The 16,301-nt window shown below is 40.7% G+C and overlaps 1 protein-coding gene and 1 long non-coding RNA gene across 4 annotated transcripts in view; one reads left to right on the top strand and one right to left on the bottom strand.

Annotated features, from left to right (window-relative positions):
• Positions 1 to 16,301, top strand: part of TAOK3 (TAO kinase 3) — a 125,546-nt gene that overhangs the window by 8,707 nt on the left and 100,538 nt on the right. Inside the window, exon 1 of one of the 3 annotated variants that reach the window (XM_079956571.1) lies at positions 12,992 to 13,146. The exons of the other annotated variants lie outside the window; for them this stretch is intronic. The gene's annotated coding sequence lies outside the window, so the exon portion shown is untranslated. Of the gene's footprint in view, positions 1 to 12,991; positions 13,147 to 16,301 lie in introns of those variants that run through there. 3 annotated transcript variants of the gene reach the window in all.
• LOC307205127 overlaps positions 1 to 16,301 on the bottom strand; it is a 144,443-nt gene that overhangs the window by 75,072 nt on the left and 53,070 nt on the right. The window lies entirely within an intron of this gene.

Genomic DNA, 16,301 nt, shown 5'->3' with positions numbered 1-16,301 from the left:
TTCATGCGCAATATACTGACAACTCCAGATTCTTTTGCTTGCTTGATGGTATGATCAGGGTGATCAGCCATGATTGTTGGAAACCAGCCATTGTGGGTCAACAGTCATAGATTTTTAAAATGCCTTTTTTGTGTGGCCTCTTTCCAAGAGGCTGGTTGCATATGACTGAAATCTAAGTAGGGATGAGTTTAAAAAACAGCCTTCTAAGCTCATGATTAAAAAGATCAAACCAGAGCCCTCATACTCCTTACCATTCACAGTGATTGATGTTGTGCATTTCTATTCACCAATCAAACAGGTCAGGTGATATTCCCTGAGACGTAATAGAATCGCAGAATTGTAGAGTTGGAAGGGATCACAAGGGTCATCTAGTCCAACCCCCTGCAATACAGGATTCTTTTGCCCAGTGTGGAACTTGAACCCACAACCTTAAGATTAAGAGTCTTGTGTTCTACCAGCTGAGCTATCCTCTGTGTGTATGCAGAAGTGGGTCATTGGGAAGGTGGGTGGAGCATGGGTGTGTTTTGCTCCTGCTTCCTCCACCCCTGGCTGACCCAAAACTTGTCATCTTCTGCTTAGTAGCTCCTGGCTCAGTTACTTCTTAAACAAAGTGGAGTTATTCCTCCTTACCAAAAAGCTGTTCATCATTGTGATTCTAAAATGACATATATGTACATGAAGCACCCCCACATCTAAATTTGGAGAGGTTGGCTGGGCAGAGGCTTGCTGCCGCTCATGGCTTCATTGATAGTTAGACAGAAGGTGAGGGAATCTGGTCAGTAGTAAGTCACTCGCAAAGGCTTGTCAGTGCCAAGTAGGGGGTGGGGCAAGGGCAAGGCTAAAGTTCCTAGCTTATTCCAGAGAACCCCTGTAGATCAGCCCATGGAACAAGCCTCACCCAGAAGCTTTTATAGAGGTCAGGAATGATTGTTTGACCTGCTCTTGCCTTATTACCCAAGAGAGGCTCAAGTTCAGACACAGTAGTGGCAAAATGCTTGTAATGTTCATCATTCTTATGCTCCGTGCCTGAGCATATTTACGTGCTTACACATAAGGATTAGATCTGTTTTTAAGATGTTTTGTTGCTCTCTTGTAACCAAAGTGAAAATCTTCTTTATTATTGAAATTGCTTCTTAACAGAAGGATGACTGTGGTACTAAAACATTTAGCAAAGGGTTTTGTGACAGGGTGGGAGCTCTACCACTGACTCTTGGGATTGGGCTGCCTTCCTGGTTTGCACAGGGGTGCAGTGTTCATGCGCTTGTCTCTCTAGCAGGGTGAGCTCACACTGTGTGTATGAAGAATTCATTACTCAACTTGTAGTGGTAGGGAAATGTCATATTTAATGTAGAAGGGCTTACAAAACACTTTTGGCAGAGCCATAATGGAATGCTTTCAAAGTGGAAAAAGGCAACCTTAGTACAAATTCCCTTTTAACCTGTTAGTTTTAAGATACGCTCTCTAGTTTAAAGAATCCAGAAAATATTAAAAAACCTGCAGCTGTATATTGTGCCCTTTAGAGTGTGTTCATACCACCCAGTTTTCTTTCCAGGAAGAAGTGGCCATGCTTTCTTTTCATCCCTTCTCGTCTCATAGCATTCTGCTATTGGTTTTTGTGGGTGGACATTTTGCAAAACTAAAGGAAAAAAATATACCTTTACCTTTACTGCTGGAAAACACATTGTTTGTTGCAGATTGCGCTTTAGGGCTGATTCCAATGCTGTGAGTTTTGAAGTGAATCTTTAGATGCAATAGCTGATCTTAATACTTCAAGGTATCTTCCATAGAAAGGTAACTTCAGCCACACCCACAAAGAGCAGCAGGTGAGTTATTTGTGAGCAAGTGCCCCAGCCTGATGTGTGAAGCAGAAAACTGGGTTGTTAACTCCCGACTAATTATGAATAAATAAAGTTATGAATAAATAAAAACCCAGTGCATTAAAAGGAACTCATCACAGCAATCTGCATGAAAAGCTGCTGCAGATCTTTTAACTGGGAAGGGCTTTGGTTCAAGTACCAGGGTCTGGATATGGCTCTTCAATAGATTTCTCAGCATCCTTCCTAAGCTTTAATTCCCATGAATCTTTAGGGAAATCTATAGCAGTTCAACTAGTAAGTTCAGAGCCCCCTTTAATTTAGGGGGTAAAGTGAGCAAGGTGGCCATGATAGGGGTGTGTAAAATTATTCATGGCATGGCAAAAGTGGAAAGGGAGAAGTCGTCCCTTTCATTATACCCTCCCTTCAAAGAGTATATGCTCTGCATATTTCTCCTCCAGCACAAGATGGTTGTAAGTTGCTTTGGACAAGATAAAGCGACTAACAACATTAATGGATGATGATGATGATGATGACAACAACAGCAACAATACCTATACAGCAACACTTTGAGATAAGTCAGGGTAGGAAAGAGCAGCTGGCCCAAAGTCATGAGTGGAGATTTATACCTAGGTTTCTGCAATTTTAAACATGTAACCACTAAGGTAAAAGGTAAAGATAAAGCACCCCTGGACAGTGAAGTCCAGTCAAATGTGACTATGGGGTGCAGCGCTCATCTCACTTTTCAGGCCAAAGGGAGCCAGTGCTTGTCCACAGACAACCTTCCAGGTCATGTGGCTAGCACGACTAAACAGGTTCTGGCGCAATGGGACACTGTGACGAGTGCCAGAGTGCACTGGAAACATCGTGGAACCACTAGGCCGCACTGATCTATTTTCCTTATGTGTTTAACCTTAAGGATTCACATACCTGCTTTCTAGTGTTGCCATGGTCTCGCAGAGCTGCAAACACCATGCTGACATGCTGAAGTGTTGGACTCAGACTGAGGGGGCCCGGGTTCAAATCTCCACTCAAGCATGTCACATACTGTATGACCTTGGGACAAATACTGTCTCTCAGCCTAGCCTACCTTGTAAGACTATGAGTATAAAGTGGAGGGGGCAGAACCAAGTACACTGCCTTGAGCTGATTGGATAAATTGTATTTATATATATATATATTAAAAATTCTATCTGTCTCTATGGTGGTTTTATGTGGGGGTGTTGCTGTTAGTTTTGCAGTGTTTCAAGATAGAGTCACAGTAGTGTAGTCAGTGCTGAATCATCCTGAAGTGATGCACTCTTTGTACATAATACAATAAATATATACTGGGGGTGGATGGGGGGTTATTGATGTTGTTTGTTACTATGTTATATTTTTTGTGGTTTTGTATTGTAAACTGCCCTGTGATCCTCAGATGAAGGGCAGTATAGAAATTTAATAAATACAGAAATGTAGGCCAGTGAGTGTGGTTCTGTTGCAAAAGAAAATCAACGCGGAGTCGTGTTTTGATTTTATGTCATAGGAAAATATATTTCATGTATGACATCCAGAGAACTGTGGTTATGGGCCAGCCTAGAAAACACCATTAACAAACCATAAATAAAAAGAAATTTTCTTGTATTCTTAAATGAGTTTAAGTAGAAAGCTTTAATAGACTGTTTGCTGCCGTTTATCAGACAGAGAGCAGCAAAACTGGCACGAAGCAGCCTGAGAAGATTTTTCCATTTATTTGTACTTCTGACATGTTTAATCTGCTTATGTGGAGATGAACGATGGCTCTCATTCGGCAAAGGTGTGGTTGCAATGTACTGAAAGTTAGTTTTGAATTTTATTCTGTTCCTAAAACAGTGTTTCATGCCTCACTGGTACAACACATGTTTTGTATGCATCAAACCACTTCCAATTAAAATTACTTTGGGTAATTTTAGGGTGGGGAAACATCTCTTAGGCCAGAGATGAAGAACTTGTGGCTCTCCCCAAGTTGTTGGACTGCAGTACTCATCAGCCCCAGCAGGCATGGTCAGTGTTCAGAAATGATGGGAATTGTAGTCCAGCAGCTTCTGAAGGACCTCAGGTTCCCATCCCTGTCTAAATCTTGGAAAACAGCTTCCAATCAGAGGAAAATGGTACTAGGCTGGACTGATCTGAGTCAAGTTTTTGATTGGTGCATGAACAACCTGATGTGCAGGTTCCTTGATCCCCAAAAGCAAGTAGTTGATTCCCCTGTATTCTTGGCTAAAAATTATTTCCCAACTGTTCTGAATGGATTGTTTATTTATCAGAGGTGATCTACCTCAAGGCAATTTGAGGTGGTTTACTTAGGTAGTGGGTTTTTTGGTGGGAAGCAGAGTGGGGGATGCACGGAACTGACCCGAAATGCTGCACAATCACTTATACTGGGAAGTTTTTTCCTCCTCCTCCTCCTCCTCCTCCTTTGGCGATCACTCATAGCCGAGTAAGATTGTCTTCCATGAAAATGGTCTTAACAGCGAGTCCGTTAGTGATTGTGGAGGCCAGTTCTGTATCCACAGTTCCTTCCACAGTGGGGACATAGGTTTCTAGGGAGGAGTTGATCCCGGTGAGGGTTTATCAAACGTGCCTTCCTCTTAGCTAATTTCTTCTTTTCACCCTGAGTTTGTGCTTCTTCAAAGTCCATGACACCTTTGGAAAATGCTATTCTCCAATTGGAGCACTCGCAGGCCAGTGTTTCCCAGTTATCAGTGCCAATACTACATTTTTTTATTATTTTTTTAAATAAATTTTTATTAAAGTTTTAACAGATTTATAGTAACAAACAAGACAAAGCAACACAACAACATACAATGAACAGTAAAAAACATGAAAACCAAACAAAAATATATAAATTCGACTCTTAGTTTCATACAGCTTACTTTCTTGACTTCCTCGCATTTCCCTTTTCTGTGTTCAAATTTCCAATTTAGTTTCGGCAGATTTTTCCTCTATTTTGACTAATTTAATATTTCTTAATTTCTTTTAAGTTAACCATTCCTACTGCTATCCACTTATCTTCTTATCCCCCATCATTTGGTTAATTTAACTGTGTTTCTTTACTTTTTACTCATAGAACATCTTTACACATTCCTTTCAGCTTTGTCACTAATGCCACATTATCTCACTATCCTGCATCATTTTAACATTCATGTAATTTACAATATTTTTGCAGATATCTTTAAATTTCTTCCATTCCTCTTCTGTTTGTTCCTCTCCCGTGTCTCGGATTCTGCCAGTCATCTCCGCCAGTTCCATATAGTCTATCAATTGCATCTGCCATTCTTCCAAGGTGGGCAAATCTTGTGTCTTCCAATACTTTGCGATAAGTATTCTTGCTGCTTTTGTTGCATACATAAAAAAGGTTCTATCCTTCTTTAACACCTTCTGATCAACGATGCCCAAAAGGAAGGCCTCTGGTTTCTTAAGGAAGGTATACTTAAATACCTTTTTCAGTTCATTATAGATCATTTCCCAGAACGCCTTTACCTTTGGGCACGTCCACCAGAGGTGAAAGAATGTTCCCTCAGTTTCTTTACATTTCCAGCACTTATTGTCAGGCAAATGGTATATCTTTGCAAGCTTGACTGGTGTCATGTGCCACCTGTAAATCATTTTCATAATATTTTCTTTCAAGGCATTACATGCCGTAAATTTCATACCGGTGGTCCATAACCGTTCCCAGTCAGCAAACATAATGTTATAACCAATGTCTTGTGCCCACTTAATCATAGCTGATTTGACCATTTCATCCTGAGTATTCCATTTTAACAGCAAGTTGTACATTCTTGACAATACCTTAGTTTTAGGTTCTAACAATTCCGTTTCTAATTTTGATTTTTCCACCTGGAAACCTATTTTCTTGTCCATATTAAAAACCTCTCTGATTTGGTAGTAATGTAGCCAGTCTCGCACTTTATCTTTTAGTTTCTCAAAACTCTGCAATCTCCACGTATCTCCATCCTGTTCTAATATCTCCCAATATTTCGGCCATTTGGCCTCCATATTGAGTCTTTTCAGAGCCTTAGCTTCCATAGGTGACAACCACCTTGGGGTCTTGTTTTCTAATAAATCTTTATATCTTATCCAGACATTAAAAACTGCTTTCCTGACAATATGGTTCTTAAATGCTTTATGAGCTCTAACCTTGTCATACCACAAATATGCATGCCACCCAAACGCATTGTTGAACCCTTCCAAATCCAGAATGTCTGTGTTTTCAAGAAGTAGCCAGCCCTTAATCCAGCAGAGAGCTGCTGATTCATAGTATAACTTCATGTCTGGCAGGGCAAACCCCCCTCTTTCTTTAGCATCAGTTAGTATTTTAAATTTTATTCTGGGCTTTTTGCCCTGCCAGACAAATTTAGAAATATCTCGCTGCCACCTCTTGAAACAGTCCATTCTGTCCACAATCTGCAAGGTCTGAAACAAAAACAACATTTTTGGCAAAACATTCATCTTTATAGCAGCAATTCGGCCCAACAAGGAGAGCTTCAAATTTGACCATATTTCTAGATCTTTTTTTACCTCTGACCAACATTTTTCATAATTGTCTTTAAATAAATTCAAGTTTTTAGCTGTCATATTTATCCCTAGGTATTTCACTTTCTTCACCACATTTAAATCTGTCTCTTTCTGAAGCTTTTCTATTTCCGTTAAAGTCATATTTTTCTCCAATACTTTAGTTTTTTGCTTATTTAATTTAAATCCTGCCACCTGACCAAACTCCTGTATCAATTCTAGAACTCTTTTTGTACTAGATTCTGGCTCCTGCAACGTCAGAACCAGGTCATCTGCAAAAACTTTGAGTTTATATTGTTTGGCTCCGACCTGGACCCCTTTAACCAACTGGTCCCTCCTAATCACATTCAAGAGCACCTCCAGGACCGAAATGAATAGCAATGGAGAGATAGGGCACCCCTGTCGTGTTCCTTTTTCAATTTTAATCTCTTCTGACACCACATTATTAACTATCAACTTTGCTTTTTGTTCCGAATAAATTGCTTCTATACTATTTTCGAACCCTCGTCCCACACCCATTCCCTTAAGGTTTTTTTTCATAAAACTCCAAGAAATATTGTCAAAGGCCTTCTCCGCATCCATAAAGATTAACACTGCTTTTGTATTTATGTTCGTCTGCAGTAACTCCAGTATATCAATAATGTTTCTTGTGTTGTCAGACAAATGTCTACCTGGGAGAAAGCCTGCCTGGTCCTTGTGTATTACTTCATTTAACACTCTTTTCAATCTGTTAGCTAAAATGTCTGCAAAGATTTTGTAATCCACATTTAACAGGGATATGGGACGGTAGTTTTTAAGTTGTGTCTTTTCAACTTCAGATTTTGGTATAAGCGTGATGAAAGCTTCTTTCCACGAATCCGGTTCCTTCTTCCCCTCCATTATCTCATTGCACACCTCCTTTAGTGGTTGAATTAAATAGTCTTTCAACGTCTTATAGTACTTGGAGGTTAACCCGTCTGGCCCTGGAGATTTGCCCAGTTGCATATTCTGGATGGCACCTTCAATCTCCTGTTCTGTTATCTCATAATTCAATATTATCTTATTTTCTTGAGATAGTTCTTGTAATCCATTAGTCCTTAAAAATTGGTCTATATCAGACTCTTTCTGCGGCCCCTGCGTGTAAAGTTGTTTGAAGTATCTCTGGAAACACTTTCTAATCTCCACAGGATTCTGTATATTTCTCCCCTCTATCTCAAAATTGGTTACCGTATTCAACTTCTGTCTTTTTTTCAGCTGCCATGCCAGCAACTTTCCAAATTTATTTGCCGATTCAAAAGTTTTTTGCTTCATTTGCTTAATTTTCCATTCAACTTCTTTGTTTACTAATTTCATAAATTGTACTTGGTATAGTTTAATTTCTCTCAAGATCTCCTGTGACTTAGGTTTCGATCTTAACTTTTTTCCCCTTCTTTTATTTTTTCCAAAATTTTATCCTTTTTCTCGTTTTGGGTTCTCCTCTTTATTGCGTTCTGCTGTATCAGAAACCCCCTCATAACTGCTTTACTTGCGTCCCAGATTATTCTTTTTTCCACTGTAGTTTTCAGATTTACTTCAAAATAATCCTTCAGATTTTTTTGGGCCTTCTTCACAATCTCTTGATCTCTTAATAAGGTGTCATTCATCCTCCATCTGAAGGAGCCAGTTGTAGTTAGTCTCATTTCCATCTTAACTGCATTATGGTCGGAGCAGGTTTTTAGGCAGATTTCCACTTTTCTAGTCTTTGGTGCCAGTCCTCTAGTTATCCATATTTGGTCAATTCTTGTCCATGTCAATTTAGCTTCAGAAAAAAAGTTCCTTCTCTTCCTAGGGGATTTTTTGTTCTCCAGATATCGATCAAGTCCATATTTTCAGTTAGTTCGAAAAAAGTCTTTGGCAGTCTGCCCTCTTTTGTTATGTTTTGGCTTTGTGCTTTATCCATGTTCGTGGACACCACCCCATTCATATCTCCCATCAAAATGATGTTGTTATAGTCAATATGCTCCAGCATTGTCTCATGCAACTTCTTATAAAATTCCGACTTCCCCTCATTTGGTGCATAAATTCCTAAAATCAAAAAATTTTCTCCTTGTACCTGAATTTCAATTGCCACAATCCCTCCTTGTTCATCTTTAAAAAGAAATTTCGGTGACAGGCTTTCTCTTGCATAAATAACAACTCCTCTCTTCTTCACTCTGTCAGATGAAATAAATTCTTGACCCAGTCTCTTATTAATTAAGACTTTCCTATGAAGCCTAGTCACATGTGTTTCTTGTAGACAAATTAGGTCCAATTGCTCCTTTTTTAAAATGTGAAAAATCTTCTTCCTTTTCTTCGGGGAATTGCAGCCACAAATATTCCAAGTTAGTAGTTGCAAGGACATGCTGAAGTGTTTTTGTTCTCCCTTTGGCGGTGGTGTCACTTACTTCGGGTCCACAGATCCCAAAGGTGCAGGAACAGAACTTAGTGGTCCAGGTCCTAAGGCTCCTAGTTCACCTTCGGTCCCTTTCTGAAGGTCTTCTCCGTAGTGGCTCAAAAATTTTTCCCTGTCTTCAGCTGTTTTGATTTTAACCTTCTTCCCCCTAAAAGTAAAAGATAGTCCCTGGGGGAACTCCCATCTGAAAATGATGCTGTTTCCTTTCAATAGTGTCACCAAATCTTTGTAATCAGATCTAAGATCCAGTAGGTGTTTTGGGATGTCCTTGTAGATTTCCACGTTGCTATCCTGGATATTTAAAGTCTTTTGATAGTGTGCGCTCAGTATCTTGTCTCTTTCTTCTTTCGATCTGAGGGAGATCAGGCAGTCTCTGGACTTGTCCTTCCTCCCTCCTCTTCCAAGTCTGAATGCAGTTAGTATTTTAAAGTCCTTATCTTCTTCCAAAGACCAAAATTCTGCAAATTCTTTTGTCAGATACCGTATTTTTTGCACCATAACACTCACGTTTTTCCTCCTAGAAAGTAAGGGAAAATGTCTGTGCGTGTTATGGAGCGAATGCCTATGGATGGCGGAGGGATCTGCTGCAGTCGTGAGCAGAGGATCCATGGTTCCCCTTCCTTCCCTCCTCTGTGGCTCGCTTTGAAACAGCAAAGCGGGAGAAGAGCCGCTGAGTGGGGAGGAGAGGAGCCTTCTCCTCTTATATCCCACTTCTGCATTATTAACAGCATCCTTCTCCACCCACCCCACGCATGTTCCTTGTCCCTTGAGTGCTTTTCCTTCCCTCCCCACTTAAAACATGGCTACAAAGCACGGATCCACATGGATCCTCAGGATTTTTGCACTGGGTCACCCCAAATTCACCATCAGATCACATAGAATGTCCATGGCTACAGCTTGCATCAAAAAAATCACGCACCCACTGTTGCCTGGGGCCGCAGTGGTGCAAAAACGTGGTTACAAAGCATGGATCCTCAGGATTTTTGCATTGGGCTACCCCAAACTCACCGTCAGATCACATGTCTGTGGCCACAGCATGAACCACAAAAATCATACATCCACTGTTTAGAATAGTTTTTTTATTGTTTTCCTCCTCTAAAAACTATGTGCGTGTTATGGTCGGGTGCGTGTTATAGAGCGAAAAATACGGTAATCCTTCAAATCTCCTTTTTCAAGTTCAGGGACTGACCTCAGTCTCAGGTTATTTTCTTTACTTTTCAGGTCCACCATGGAGAGGTATGCCTGATGGTCACCAATCTGTTTACACATAGGTTTTATTTCCTGTTCCACGGCTTCCACTTTCCGTTGGGCCTCCTCTGCAATTTTACGATTTTCAGTGGTGGTTTCCAGGAGTTTCCCAATTGCCTGTGCATTTAAGCCAACTTGTTGGATCAAATTGTTTACACTAGCTGTATTCTGATCTAATTTAGTTGAATGATCATTCACTTGCTTACACAGATCGTCTAATTTTCCAAGGATTTTTTCTAATACTGGTGTATCTCCGCCTGTGGCCATTCCTTCAGGCCTTGCTTGCTCTAAATCTTCTTGTTGTGTCACAGAAACAATAGGAACCGATGATCTGCGCAGCTGTGAAGTTATAGTAGTTTGTTGTGTTCTGGCTTTAGCTGATCTTGTCTTCCCACTCATCCCACCACTATCTATGCGCCAAGGTCAGTCTCACGGTTAACAGTTCCCATGGGAATCCACAAGCCCTTGAATGGAAAAATCCCCCAGCAGTTGCAAATTTTCAGTGGTCCACTAGGGGAAGACTGGCTGTTTCTTAATAGAAAGAAGTAACTGTTCAAGCAATATGCCAAATTATTCAAAGTCTTTCAAAAGTTTAATATCAATGTCCAACAGACCCAAAATTCCAAAGACCTTCTTAAACCTTTAGTTTTTGCAGAGCCAATCCTTAAGTACTTACAATGTCTCAAAGAGTGCGAGTTTCCAATGTAACAACTCAATGTAGCAATCCAGTGTAACAATTCCAGCAGACTGACAGCTCTGGCAATATAGTAACTCTAATGATCTGGCAGCCCGTTTGCAGCCGCAGTCTCTCAAAAAATTTGTAAATCCATAAGAAAGAAAGATATATCCACAGGTATAGGGTACAATCCACGGGTAAGAGATAAGCTAAGTTCAGTTGATGCTTGGAAAAATACTGTTCAAAGAAATAGTTTCCAGGGCAATTAGAAAGTTAAAAGTCTCTGCTTTGGATCTTTAAACAGAGCCGGGAGACGGACTTCCTGGTTGCGTCTCCCGCTTCAGTGCCAAATTTCCATAAATTTAGTCTCAAAATCAATTAGCTTCACCTACTCATGAGTAGTTGTTTTGTAGCCGAATTGTCCCAGGAAAGAGGTCAGCGCTCACCGGCAGCAGCTTCGCGGCTTCGTCCCCACAGAAAGAGCGATTGACTCACAGCACCGCGCTAGCCCTTTCACGCTCCGGAGCCCCTTACGGGGTTCCTTTGACGTTTCTAGGCGCACAAATGGTGCCCGCCGAGTCCCACGGCCACAGGCTATCTCTGCCTGTGGTTTTCCGACGCGGGTCTCCGCTTCGCCGTAGTGGACGACCCGTTTCTGCAGAGCTTCCTCTTCACAAAGTAAAGAGGACCGCCATTGCCGTTCGCGCCGCCCCGGAAGTCCTCAATACTACATTTTTTTAGATTTGCCTTGAGAGCATCTTTAAACCTGTTTTCTGGTCCACTGATATTTCGCTTTCCATTCTTAAGTTGGGAATAGAGTAGATGCTTTCAAACTGACCCATAATGCGGCACAATCGCATCTACTGCATCTACTGCATCTTACCTACAGCTGCATTGAAATGAATAGGAGCTGCAGGAGAACTCTGAATCTTTGTTTCAAAGGCCATTCAATAAAACACTGAAAGCATTCTTCTTGGTTCTCGTAAGCTTAGATATTAGGTCAATTTGATCACAGCATTAATTACCCTTTTGCAAATAAGTACACAAAATACTGCACACTTTTTTTGCTAGCTAGCTAGCTTACATTTGTGTATTAAGACGAGGCAGGATGGTTTAGAAAAAAGCTTTAGGCTGCAGTTTTATTCAGTGTTGCTTACCGTACTTGTTTCTAGAATTCTGGATTTTATTATTCTTTGAAGTTTTAGTTATTTGATTATTTGAATAATTGTCATGATACATTTTTAACCGAGTTGGTGATTTATGATTCTGTAATAATTTTTTTGAACCACATGATGGGACATACTTTGTTTTCAAGCCTTGCTTCCACGACAGGTTGACTAATGACTGTTTCAAGTGTATTCATTTGTAAAGTGGTTTCTTTCTGTACACAGACTTTGGTAAATATGGAGAGGAGTGACATTTTTATCTTTAAGCCTCTGGAACTAGTGCCCTCCAGATGTTGTAGACCACAACTTCCCATCAGCCCCAGCCCGCAAGATCAATAGTGGTGGGAGTTTTAGTCCAACAACATCTAGAAGGCACCAGGTTAGGGAAGGAAGATGTAGATTGTATAATCTAAGAGCTGAAAATATATACAGTACTTCCTAAAAGGCACAAATTCTGCTTCTCGCATACTAGGGATTGATGTGGATGGTGTAAAAAATATTACAAAAACATAAGCCTTCAAAAATGCAAAATATGGATTGCAAAGATGCTGCAAACTCCAATAGCATAAGGGCCTCCTCAGTCCTTTATGAATCCCCCTTTCTCTAGTCTCTAAGCACTTCCAGCAAATTGTTCTCACCTCTGCAGATGTTTTCTTTGCCAGGGCTTGTCTAAAGCATAATAAAGACTGAACCTTGGCCTGGTGTCCTGGAATCCTGCCCACAGGCATCCATGGGTGGACTCAAACCACCAACCTTCTGGTTAACTTAGAAGTCCATAATCTAATCTGGTCATTTCTTTTACATCAAAGAGTCCGATAAATGAAATCTAAAGATCAATTTGGGCATAGCTTTACTCTTTCAAAAGTTCCACAGCTTATTCTCATTTTACAAGAGAGGTTATCACATAGGGCAAACATGCCACAAAGGCCTAAGTTTGGCTTTTTAATGTTGCATTTTAGGAGGAAGCATACTTGGGGGAAATGAAGTGTTTCTGCCCAGCTACATACAGTGGGAATTGCAGCCGGCTGGTTATTTTTAGCATCTGGAGTTATCTCATTGCAAGCATGAGTCTTTGTGGTTGCAGATGCTTGGAGTGCATGGGGGTGGCTGGTTTTTTCCCTCCCCCATGCTGGTTCTCTTTGTGCCACTCAGATCTTGTAAAGCAGAGCCATTACTTAGAGATGGCTGGGCAGGAGTGAGGGCTTTACATTCTTCTGCAGAATGAGAATGATGTGGACTTCCTGTGTTACTTTACAATTTTGGGGGGGATTGTTCAATGAATTCTCCCTCTGAGAACAGGTAAGTCTCTTGTGCAGTGACTGAGATATTGCTTATGATGTGTATCTTTGCTGTAGGGTAAATAAATGTGATGCAAGTATAGCTACTGTTACTTCCTGCATAGGAACGACTCAGTTTCTGCAGCCACCCCCTATTTTGTTTTCCAGTTTTGACACATACCTGCTGTGTTTTATAGCAAGGAAATACAAAATTAGGCCGCTTTCTTTTGGAGCTTATCATGTATCATGGAATCTGGATTTTAGTGGTGCTCAGGTTTGTTTTCTTAAAAAAATTAGCCAAGTTTCTAGCCCCCATGATTTTTAGAAGACATGCTTTGAAAGCATTTGGGCTGTTCAAAGGTTATAATTTTCAAGGAGGCAGCACTGCTGCCTGCCTCTTCTCTCATAAATCTTGTATTTGCAGCTTCTTATTTTAGGACAAATCTTGCTAACAAACTAAATTTGTCCAGTTGTTCCAATTTCTTGCAAACCCCATTTTTCATACCTTGTATTCATTCTTTTCTGGACTTAATACAAGTGCAAATACTTGAGTTGTGTTGCTCCACTATTTGGGTGTTATATCTCTGGGCAGAGTAATATATCTTTAAAGATCAGATGCTGCAGTCAAACAGTGGGAGAGGGCTTGTGGACATCCTGGAGGTATCTGGCTGGTCACCGTTGGCAACAGGATGCCAGACTACATTGGCCCTTGATCAGCAGAGCTGTTGCATTCTCATGCGTGTTTAGTTGCAATTTGTGAACAAAACTGTGTTCCAAACATCCCTCCCAGTTGCTAAAGCTCTGTGTGGCTTTAGTGTGCCACACATAGGAGAGAAGGTACTGCTTCATTCATTTCTGCAAGATGTGTATCCAGAGCTTCCTGTTCCCATGCTCATTTGGCATGCTCTGTATGTGCGGAATATATGCACTCTCTTACTGTGTCATTTTCTTTTTACTGGCCCAGAGAATCTCTGCTCTCTTTTTCTGGGAGTTGAAACACTTCAGTTTTGCAAAATGAATCTTAGAAAGTTTCTGTAGTCTTCAAAAAATTGCAGTATAATCACTTTCTCCTTCTAGATATTAACAATACAGCAAACATAACTTTTATAAATAAGTTTGCTAGTGTTTAGTAACAATTTGTATAACCATAGTGTTCAGGCAAATTTTGGGAGGACATTGCTCTTGACTGCTAGCAAAGCAGTTCTAAGCCAGTACACATTGACTTTTTCCTAGAAGTATCCCAAAATGGGTCTGGATAAGCTAAATAGCTAAATGGCAGCAAGGTTTGAGTTCGTGATTCTAATGTTCAGAATGGGGCAACATTTGAACAGGGCCAAAGTGTGTGAGAGAGTGAATATACGGTACCTTCAGAGATCCTGCAAAGCCAGTCATATGGATCCGAGAGAGAATTGTTATATGGGACTCTTTAGGAAAACCATTATGCTATAGTAAACAGAGCATGTCTTATGGTGGTGATTTACTTGCTTTGAAGCAAAACTTCCACTGTAGAGAACTGGTAGTTTTCCTCCTTTTCCTGTTACCAGGGATCTCAAAATCCCTCTGTGCTTCATACATACATATTTCTCTCTCTTTGTTTAAAATAATTAGTAAATATATAAGATTTTTATTTGAACCATTTTTGTCCCACTCTTTAGCTAAAAGGCTTCCGAAGTGACTTACACAACAGTGGAATGAGGAAATGTTTTAGTCCCTTGAGTAGCTGAATGTTACCCATGGCAGAGCAGGCTGAGACTGAGAGGGTACCTGAACCCAAAGGTGCTGCATTATAAGCATGGCCACTTATATCTCACTTAAAAATACAGCACTGCCCTTCTGCTTATGAAAGTAGGGGAACTTCTACGTGTCCAGCAAGGTTGTCAATCTCAGCATTCATCCCATGATTTGTGTTCAAAGGTCTTTCCAGTGGATTTCAGGGTAGAATTGTTGGTGAAAGATCCAAGCCATTGCATAGTCAGTGGAGTTGGCATGTATAGAAACGTGCAGGATGTGGTGGTCAAAATACCAAGGACTCAAAGGGGATATAAAAGCATTGGTCCATCTAGCTCAGTATTGAATGTAACCACTGCCAGCATCTCTCATGATTTTCAGACGAGAGAGTTTTCCAGCCCTTCCTGGAGATGCCAGGGATTTAACCTGTAACTTTTTGCATGCAAAGCTTGTGTATTGTCACTCCACAATGGATCCACCAATATAGATTCAAATAAACCCATTTGGGGATATTAATGATGTTGCTTTAGGATTAACATAAATAAAGGAGGGTGGATCAGAATGATAGAAATGAAGGTTAGGGAAATAAAATTAACTTTCTGGGTGGACAAATATAAGTTGGCAAAGGGTGTGCACTGCTTTTAGTCTCCATAGGAATCTTCTCAAGAGCCTGCAAAAATAAGCAGTTGGTAATTAAGAGATCTCATAAAACACATGGGGCGCAAAAGTGCATTCATTTTGCCCAGCCCTCTAATGATGGCTGCAGGGCCTGCCATCTGCTCATATTTGTGGTGGTAATTTGCAAAAGCATGTCCAAACTGGGTTTCACCAAATCTTTCATAGTGGTCAGTATTCTTAAGCACTTGATTTTCTGCAGTTGCCTTCTAAAAGACATGGGCTTGTTTTGTGGCAAGATGTTCCTGCACCTGTTCATCCTGTTTTCTGAGGTGGTGGGGTGGGTAGGGGCAAATGTTGGATTATTTAAAACTAAGCATCTGGAGGGCACTAGGTTGGTGAAGACTGGCCTAGGATAAAGTACTACTCAGCTGGCTCCAGTTATGCTGGCATGGTCAAGGGCATCATGGAATCTAGTATTACCCTTAGAGGCCGAATGCTTTATTTGCTCTGTGACGGGCTGTTTTCCGAGCAGATGCTTCCAGAGAGCTGTCTGCACTAACCTCGGGTCTTTTTCCTCAGCGGTTATAGTGAATTGTAAAGTTCAGCAGTGTGCATGAGTAGCTTTCATTAATTCTCCCTATGTATGCACTATATTACATTTGTCAAGAAGAAATTCCTAGCGCTGTGCTCTCAATTCTCCCAGCTGTCAGTTTTTGTTCTTCCTCACAATTTTCTGTAATGCTTCCTAACATTTCCTCATTCTTCGTCACAAGTATATTGGTTTTGTTTCCCAGAGCTGGGTGGCTGCAGACAAATCTCAAGATCTCAGAT

Source organism: Podarcis cretensis (genome assembly GCF_951804945.1).
Source record: "Podarcis cretensis genome assembly, chromosome: 16".
NCBI classification, from domain to species: Eukaryota; Metazoa; Chordata; class Lepidosauria; order Squamata; family Lacertidae; genus Podarcis; species Podarcis cretensis.
This window is presented reverse-complemented; position numbering and strand designations above follow the sequence as displayed.